Source organism: Rhipicephalus microplus, chromosome 2, assembly GCF_043290135.1.
Source record: "Rhipicephalus microplus isolate Deutch F79 chromosome 2, USDA_Rmic, whole genome shotgun sequence".
Lineage (NCBI taxonomy): Eukaryota > Metazoa > Arthropoda > Arachnida > Ixodida > Ixodidae > Rhipicephalus > Rhipicephalus microplus.
In genome coordinates, this window is record NC_134701.1 from 192,647,223 (window position 1) to 192,656,966 (window position 9,744).

At 45.5% G+C, this 9,744-nt stretch overlaps 1 long non-coding RNA gene across 1 annotated transcript; it reads right to left on the reverse strand.

The window, feature by feature from the left end:
* Nucleotides 1-4,371: 4,371 nt before the first annotated feature.
* Nucleotides 4,372-8,128, reverse strand: LOC142786860 (uncharacterized). The gene is made up of 2 exons (XR_012889191.1): nucleotides 7,944-8,128; nucleotides 4,372-5,296 (listed from the first exon to the last, which is right to left on the reverse strand). It is a non-coding gene; the product is annotated as an uncharacterized LOC142786860 (long non-coding RNA).
* Nucleotides 8,129-9,744: the final 1,616 nt, after the last annotated feature.

Below are 9,744 nucleotides of genomic sequence, written 5' to 3' on the forward strand. Positions count from 1 at the left end.
CCACGACGTCGTGGGGAAGATTATTCCAGTCGTTTGCAGTCGGTACAAAAAAGGACATAGAAAAAGTGGTCGTTCTAATGCGTGGACGGGCAACTTGAAGTGGATGTCTAGTGCGGTGAGATATGCGGGCTGTTGGAACAATGTAGGGATGACGGAATGGGCTGTGAAAAATTTTCTGAAACAGGCAGAGGCTTGAAATGCGACGGCGAACGTCAAGGTTTAAAAGAGCAGATTCTTTTTCGAGGGATGATACACTAATATTATACGAATACGAAGAACGAATGAACCTAGTAGCACAGTTTTGAACTGCCTCAAGTGAGTCGATGAGATATGCTTGGTGTGGGTTCCAGATTGCAGAGGCATATTCTAATTTAGAGCGAATAAGGAATTTGTAGGTCTGTAACTGGACGTCCTGCGGGGCGTGCCGAAGGTGACGTTTCAGAAAACCTAGGGATTTGTTTGCACATGATATAATGTTGGTAACATGCAGGCGCCAGCTAAGATCATTGCACAGGGTGACACCGAGATACTTATATGATTGCACGTGTTCGAGGGCGACGTTAGCGATTGAGTAAGGGAACAAAAAGGGGTTGCTACGGCGGTGGAAAGAGACTGTTTTACATTTGTTAGGGTTAAGTTTCATAAGCCAGCTTTCACACCAGTCCTGCACGTGGTTAAGGTCATCTTGAATAGCGGTTTGATCTGTCAGGTTAGTGACTGAGGGATAGATTTCACAGTCGTCAGCAAACAAACGGATACTGGAGGAGACATGCGAAGCTAAATCATTAATATAAAATAAGAAGAGAAGAGGACCAAGAACGGAGCCTTGGGGGACACCTGATGTTACTGGAAGGGGGTTAGAGGGCACGTCATCAAGTGAAACAAACTGGGAGTGGTTAGTTAAAAATTCCTCAATCCAAGCTAAAACATCGGGATGTATATTTAAAGATCTAAGTTTCATTAGCAGTCGCTTATGAGGTACTTTGTCGAACGCTTTCGAGAAATCCAGAAATATTACGTCAGTCAGCAGGTTAGTATCTAGACTTGTGTGCAGATCCTGGACAAAAAGGGCTAATTGGGTTTCGCAAGAGTAACCCTTACGCTACCCGTGCTGGGCAGAATGGAAGAAGTTATTGGCATCAACAAAGTGAATGATTTGGGTGTAGATGACGTATTTCATGATTTTACAGGGAACGCTTGTTAGAGAGATTGGGCGATAATTTAGGGGGCTGTCTTTGTTACCTGATTTGAAGACCGGAGTGACCTTCCCCACCTTCCAGTCGTCTGGTAAGATGCCTGGGCGAAGTGACTATGAGAATAATAATGACAAAATCACTGAAGAAATAGATTTCGTGTTTTTAAGAATTTTAGCATTGATTTTGTCCACACCTGCTGAGGAAGACAGTTTCAATATTTCGATAACAGACAATACACCCGATGAAATAAATGTGATAGGCGACATAAAAGACTGGATACAATTCGGTAACGCAGGAAACGGTATGTGGGTTCCATTGGTAAAACAGATAAAAAGGCAGCATTTAAAAGTGAAATTATCGCAGTGTCAATTATTACAGGCAGCAGTTTTTTGTGTTTAATAAATGTGCAAATTTTCGTAGCAGGTGCAGATCTCGTCTATGTCGAGTACACGACAAACAAAACTGAATTCGGACCGTAAGTTTGTTTGTCAACTAGCTACTTAACACGCTGAAAACGTCATGTTGTAACGCTTGAGTGTATATTTTCACAATTTGATTATACTTTTGTTCGCTTGATTGTGTCTTTATTACGCAAACATTATTAAATACCCTGCAAAAAAAAATGGTATGGCGCAGTGGTTCGTGTCTTCAAATGGCAATCCGCAGGTTGCGCGTTCGATCCTCCATGGTAGCCTATTTTTTTTTTTTGCAGGGCGGATGTTTTTTACCTTGTTTTTTATACAATTCTTTATTTTTGTGGCAGTTAGTCACAGTGATTCTGACGCCGTTTCGTGCTCAAGCGTCGTCGGTACTGCAGCATCTGCCATATCCAACCATGCGCCACGGTGGACGTTTTCCAGCATTCGCCCACTACATTGATCCCCTGTAATGGTGGGTGGTGGTTTACACCATGCCCGCCATTCGTTTCTCCTCACGTCTACAAGATGAGCTCCGTAAAAAGCGGAGGGAAAGCTCTTGTACTGAAGTACATATGTACGAACACCTTGTGAAAGTTATGCCTCTTTAGGTAAACACACCCACAACGTAGCGGTTCCGGATGAATGGCCGAATGTTTTCGTTGAAAAATGCCACGAACTTATACTTTCTGAGTGGCTACAGCGATGAATGTATATATGAGTAGGGTCGCACTGAAAATCAATAATAATGCACATTACGAAACAACCATCACTGCAGTAGCTTTTGCATGGGTTTGAGACAGCTAACAATCGTTTTTTTTTTTTACTTCATAGCTTCGTTCCCGCCTTTATTCATCAATTTCCCGAAAGTCAGGAATATTCGCGTGTTCTTAAACAAAGTTATTTGCTATGAGCAAAGAAATGCGATATTGAATCGAGGCTAAGCGACTTCGCCATACTGTCAACACACCTCCTTTTAACTTAACGCGAGAATTATCTTGAAAGTCTGCTCATTGGAACAAAAAATGTCAGCAAAATAAAAAAACGAAGCATCTAAACATCATAAAAATTTTCCTTTAGAATACCTGTTTCTCTTCTTTTCTAGGTGTAATTCTCAGGTTTGAGCATCTACTAGTATAACTGAAACACAATGACAAAACAATGCGATTTCAGAGACAATATGTTGAGCAATGGGTTATATTTGATAGTTGCAGCCTACGTAATGGCATCTTCAATGACCCAAGATGGGGAAAAGTTTGGAAAGCGCACAAAAACAATAGTGAACTTGAAAAATAAGATTTAATAAAAAGAAAGCCATGCCTCGGAAAAAATGGTAAGCATCTCCATCGATCAGCACCATTTGTCAGCGTCAACTTGTCGTTACCAGGTGCTCAGGGGTGCAGTTCTCACACCGCAAACTTCCCCACGCCAGTCAACTTCCTTTTTTTATCTTTCGCGAGTTTATTGTTTTTCTGCAATGCGGCCTTTAGTCCTGGCTTGCCAATGACCTAGGAGAGCCATTCCCTGCTTCTGGCTATAAAGAATGTGGGTGAATTGCTGCTGTCAACTGCTAAAAAATTGCTGCTGTCAAATGCTATAAGTGAATTTTCAAAAATGCTTTCATGCGTATTGTTGGAAAGTTTAATATGCCTCCGACAGAGTAGACAAGCATGAACATTCTCCATCGAAAACACCGTGCAGTGCATTCAGCAATAAGTGAATGGGTGTTAGAAGGGGTATTATTCTTACCTTTCAATCGCTCATTCATGGCGCTGCGAGTTGCTATGTGACGCTGGGTGACACTGTCTTTTCTCTCATGAAGAAGTGCGGTGCCCTGAAAAGCTTTTAACGTAAGCTTGTTGTCAGCTTAGGAGAGATTGATCACATTCGCTATTACATTTGGACTTCTATCCTATGTACGAGGCATACATGGTGCTTCAGCAAACGTGCGCCTGGTATTATACAGACAAAAACATTCCCTACGCAGGTCGAAATGTCCCGGTACTGTTCTGAGCCGCATGTAGAAAATCATGATATTTCCCCCAATGGTATTTGCTGGGTTTTAACGTCTCAAAACAACCATATGATTATGAGAGACGCCGTAGTGGAGGGCTCCAGAAATTTCGACCACCTGGGGTTCTTTAACGTGCATTCAAATCTGAAAAACAGGGGCCCACAACATTTTCGCCTTCATCAATATTGCGGCCGCCGCGGCCTGGATTTTTTTCCTCGATACGTCAAGCTCGTTAATTTACAATTATCACTTTATAAATAAGAAAACTTATACGCTTAGCCATTGAAAGACAAACTTTTTGCATCATCACACCCTTGGCAAGGTACAATCTCAATATGGGTAATTGTTGGGAAGTAATTTGCTTGACGTGCACCTTTCTGCTATAAGTTCCCTTTAGAAGCCTCATCATCAATGCACATTTTTGTAGAGATCAGCTCATCAGTACTCTTCTGAGTAGGTTATATAGGCCAGAAACGGCGATTTTTTATATTTTTATTACCCTATGTCTACGTTAGATCTTATAGTAAAACGTTTTTAAAGGTGAAGCTCTTTATGGTTGAGGCTTGCACAATGGCTTTGGCACTAGTATCGGCATTGGCATCGTGGTGGTGGTGGAAAACAATTAATTTAAAATTGTCCCTACCTCTTCGAAAGGAACCGTGAAGAAATGCAAAAGCAATTCTTGCACTAGGAGCCGCATACATGGCGGTATTATTTTGATGGCAGAAATTAATGACAAGACGAGAATCTGTACGAATTTATTTACAAACCGAAAGAATTTATTTACGCATTCATCAGCCAGTGAATGGTCGGGAGAGTGGGGCACAGGGACAAGAGAGAGCGAACGGCGAGAGAAGGAGCAGGGCAGCGCTGCACCTACATCTCCTACACTCTCTACACACTCCGCCGAGCTCCCGTAATGCAAGCACCCTAACATGCCAGAGCGAGCTCCTCCTTTTCACTCACTCTCCGCTACTCCGCCCGCACCACCTGCTCCGGTTTCAAAGGGCGAGGATAAATGCGCACGCCCATACTATGGAAGAAGTGAGAGCAGTGAGATAACACCTGCCGGCTTACTGACGCCGGTGGACGCCGGCTGACGCCTGACACGCCATGACTAAGAAATGCATTCGCATTTATTACATAGAGGTCTCAAGCGAAACCACCCTCCAGTGGGTCAGCTTCCCTGCAGTACTAGGTGAAGTCCCCAATCAGGGACCACATTGGTCGTTGTCGCTGTCCTGGCACGCCAGGCCATATCTTGTTGGGCCGTAACGTACTGACAGCCCAACAGGACCACCTCTCACTCCTCTCTTGTTAGATTGGTGTTCGGGGGTAAAGAAGGATTGAGCTGACATGCCTATATCCTGTATTGTCAGCCACCTCCACACAGTACTTCCAGAGGCCGGAAAGAGAAGAGTCAAAATATTCAAGCACTGCCGGGCACAGTAGCGTCTTTGTGATTAAACGGAGAAGAATTCTGTCATCCACCTTCCTGTGTCTTTTGCACGGTGCAGGAAACCCGGCGGTGGGGAACAGTCCTGGTAATGGGTAATTACCGCTCTAAAAGTTAGGGGATCGGCGTTCTTTTCTGGATCACAGGGGCCATCGGTGGGAGGCAGTGGCTCGGGGAATTAGTGCGTGGGTCGCAGCATGCGCCACCTGATTGCCTGCGAAGCGATAGTGGCCAGAAGTACAGTTTAGTCAGCGGAGAGAGGAGTAACATACCTGCAGACAAGGTTTAAGAATTTTAGCAACTAGGGGTGAGATCCAATCCTGTCAAAAATTTTGGCAAGCCCCTTCGGAGTCTGGTATAATTTTAGAGCTGTCGTGTGAGATGGCTAGAGCTAAAGCACCTCTCAAGCATGAGTACCAGTGGGTGCACGGAAGGACAGACCAACCACCTGCCTGTCTTAGTGAACTACGGCGGCCGTATACCAATCCCACGTAAGGGCATGTGATGGCCGTGTAAAACGCCTTTTGTTTAGAGCCTTATTGGCACCGGAGAGCACGAGACCATGCTTCTCGATGGCCAGCGTGAGACTCACGGGAGATATTGGTGGGCAGGATTCGAACATGGATCGCGTGTCTTTAATGCTCGTATACTGGTACCCGCTCCTCTCATTGATTTGTGGGGTTTAACGTCCCAAAGCCACCGTAAGATTATGAAAGACGCTGTAGTGGAGGGCTCCGGAAATTTCGACCACCTAGGGTTCTTTAACGTGCACCGAAATCTGAGCACACGGGCCTACAACACTTCAGCCTCCATCGGAAATGCAGCCGCCACAGCCGGGATTTGAACCCGCGACCTGCGGGTCAGCAGCCGAGTACCTTAGCCACTAGACCACCGCAGCGGGGCATGGTACCCGCTCCTCTGCGGGGAATTAATGACCAATGTGTAGGCGATCTAAGAGTCGTCACCCGGACGGGGTCTGTGCCAGGGGGGTGTACTGATTTATTAGGGAAGCCGGCCGGAGTTACCGGTAAATGTTTAGAACTACCAAGGCAAGAAGTTTTGCCCTCGAACTATTGATTCATATGCGGGGTTTAACGTCACAAAACCACCATATGATTATGAGAGACACCGTAGTGGAGGGCTTCGGTAATTTTGACCACCTGGGGTTCTTTAACGTGCACCCAAATCTGAGGCAGGCATATCATTGGCACCACGAATGCTCAGATGTGGCCCGCTTCAAGCGCTAACCACATGCACGTGATTTCCTCGCGACAAGCGGCAGCGATGAGCGACAATATTTGCTGTCGAGGAGGCTCATGCGTCACCGCCCCTTGTCCCGTCCCATGTTTCTGGAACACTAGAAAAGATCACTTGTCGCCCGGAAGCGAACGTGACGAATTCCGGCAACACGGCTTTGCCCATGCCCCTCGCTTCGGTTGCGATTTGCTCTCGATGCTTATTATCCGCGCGTTCTTGAAAAGGGATCGACTATCTTTTTTTAATTCTCATCTGACGCGGAGAACGAGAGAGGGGTGGTATTTTCTCGCAAACCACGTTATTGAATGTCTCGGCGATAGCTTGTGACAACGTGGTCGCTTGCTTAACAATGCGAAATTATCATGAGAAGTGCGTCGTAGACGTCATAGCGTAGGCTTCTGAGCAGCCTATCGCGGTAGACGCGGTTAAAGCAAAGATTCTGGAAAAAAACGAAGGTCGTCAAATGCTTTTGTAGCTTTCTTATTCCACACAAGAAAGTAATAAATTTGGCATGTTGTCATTGAATAACTTTTGAACTTCTATTCGCAATTTATGGATAAGCACGCGATAGTTTTCATTCAAGCAACAATGACACTTTATCGCCGACATGCGGTTGCAGCCGTCGCTTCATACTGCACGTGTCGCCCGTTCTGCTCCAAGCCTGACGCTCTGCGTTCTATGAATATATGTTGACCACTGTACAGCTGCGACCACGTCCGTGTATAGCGCGTGAGCGGCTGGCCTTGAGGCCGTTGTGTGTTGTGACTTCGCGAGCCCAGGAGCATGCACAGCCTTACAGACATCGTCTAAACCGGCGAGAATGGTAGAAGGCGTGCTTTTTTAGCCGAAGATCCGCGCTCCCTCACAGCGCTTTGGTCACATCTTTTTCAGAAGACGAAGCGCATTTTGACTGATAAAGCGCACCCAAATCAACTATGCACGATTTCTGGCCAGTGTGAGGTGTGCAATTATATTAAGATATGATAATGCTGACAGCTGCTTAAAAAAGTATCTAGACGGCCACAAGCAGCGAGATTACACACACTGTGCTACTAGCAGCAACACAAGCACTCAAACTTCTTTAACATGCAAAGAAAACGACCACAGCTAAGTAAGTGTTTTCGGGCACTTTTGTAATGCCATATGAAATATTTAAAGGTAATAATGGACTACAAAAAACCGGTTTTCAGAATGCTCCAATACCAAACCAGATCGTCGATGAATCTTTTAAGCTTATTTCGGCTAACATTAGCTGCAAGCTTGTTTTTTTTTTTTTGCAGACACAAAAACTGAGCCCAGATAGTTATGCAGACATGTTCAATATATTGGTTTTCTCACTCTGGGAACATTAGTAAGAGAAACCGCTAACCCTACCGATATCGAGGAGAAATTTTTGTCTGCGTCTTCGCCAACGCTAACAGGCTCGCGAGAAACTACAGGCCAGTAGGTTTACCTGCTTACCGAAAAACATAGAAATGCGCAACGCGAAACAAAACATAAGCTCACTGTAAAGCCACAGAGGGATATTTTCCAATTGTGCCCATAACTTTTTGTTAAGAATAGCGCTTGCTTTTTCTTAATGACTGGTTAAGAAGTTCGCTTACTTGTCGTCCGCTTGTGTACGGAATAGTTTCACTGAGCTGTTCCGTCCCGGGTTGTCGTGCCACACAGGAGCGCAGCATGCCTTGTGTCCTTTTGGCTGGCTTCCTTTCATATGAGCACTTTCCCACTCACGGACGTCAACATTTTCACTTTCGAGGCATACTCGCTGAATTCTTGCTGAATTCTACTCGTGCTGATCTAAAAGCGGCGGCAGCACGTGAACGGAATGGCAGCAGAAAAGATAAGACCGAGAGCGCCGCCAGTCGGTTTGAAGCGGGAAGCGTCTAACCAAATATGTACGACTTTAAAGAATGAAATAGCGAATAACACATAATATTTCGACCCATAACTGCATAACTGAGCTTTGTGTGTTCGCAGGTCGGAAACATAAAACCGGATGCAATGATCGATTGTTGTGGGGGGTTTAACGTAACAAAACCACCATATGATTATGAGAGGCGCCGTTGTGGAGGGCTCCGGAAATTTCTAAAACCTGGGGTTCTTTAACGTGCACCCAAATATGAGCCCACGGGCCCACAACATTTCCACCTCCATCGGAAATGCAGCCGCCGCAGCCGGGATTTGATCCCGTGACCTGCGGGTCAGCAGCCGAGTACCTTAGCCACTAGACCACTGTGGAGTGGCGGATCTTCAAAACATTGTCGTTGATGATGATATATGGGGTTTAACGTAAAGCAGTGTCGTGTTGTACTTTACTTAGTCAATGACTACGTGTCTGAAATTGACCTTGGGTCAGGCGATTGAATCCCGGCTGCGGCGCCTGCATTTCCGATGGAAGTGGAAATGTTGTGGGCCCGTGTGCTCATATTTGGGTGCACGTTAAAGAACTCCAGGTTGTCGAAATTTTCGGAGCTCTCCCCAACGGCGCCTCTCATAATCATATGGTGGTTTTGGGACGTTAAACCACACATATTAATCAATTAAAATTGATCACGTCTGAGTGCTCTACTGATGCCTAGAGGAAAGCATTATTTGCCCCATACTTTAAATCTATATATACCTTGATCAGGTTCACTTGACTGGAATGCACTGTCGCTATACTAAACTCGTCATTACGAGAGCCTATACTAGCTTCCGGCAAAATTCGTTTAAATAAAAGCTTCAATGCGTGTTAGTTCGGCTGCGTGATTCCTTATTCTTTTGCTTTGGCATATAGTTCAAATATAGGGAAGCGATTATAATCTCCTTCCTGGTCAAGAAAATACACGTAACATGTCTGAAACTTCGCTGGTCGTCACTTCTAATAGTGTCCGCGAAACACATGTAATTCACTCTGTGTTATCAAAAACCGTTTTACAGGGAACGTCACTCAAGCCCATGTTTTGACACGGTAACTTTCTTTCAGCCATGCAGCTTGTCTCGTGAAGACAAGTTAAGTTATCAAAACGTTGTCTACCACTGCATTTCCTGTTAAGCGGTTTACCTTCGCTTCGAAATTCCGACGTTCCCTCAACTTCTCCGTGTAAATACGTACGCCGTCGTGACCGACGTGATTCGGGTCAAGTACACTGTCGTCCTTCGTGAAACAGAACAGGCGACCACGTGACCTGCGCTTTTCTGCGACTGGGCACTGCACCATCAAGCGAGATATGAAGAAAGCACGTCCGCTTTAGGGGGGAGGGGCAGCATCGCCCGCTGCGTGATCAGCACGGGAATGCAATCGAGCACCTCTTGCGCAGTGGACACGACTCATGAGATTGTTTTCCAATGAATGACGCCCAACCCCCAGAAAAAAGCTGGCTGCTTTTTTTTCTAGCTGTCAGCCGATTGTGATGTAGGCAG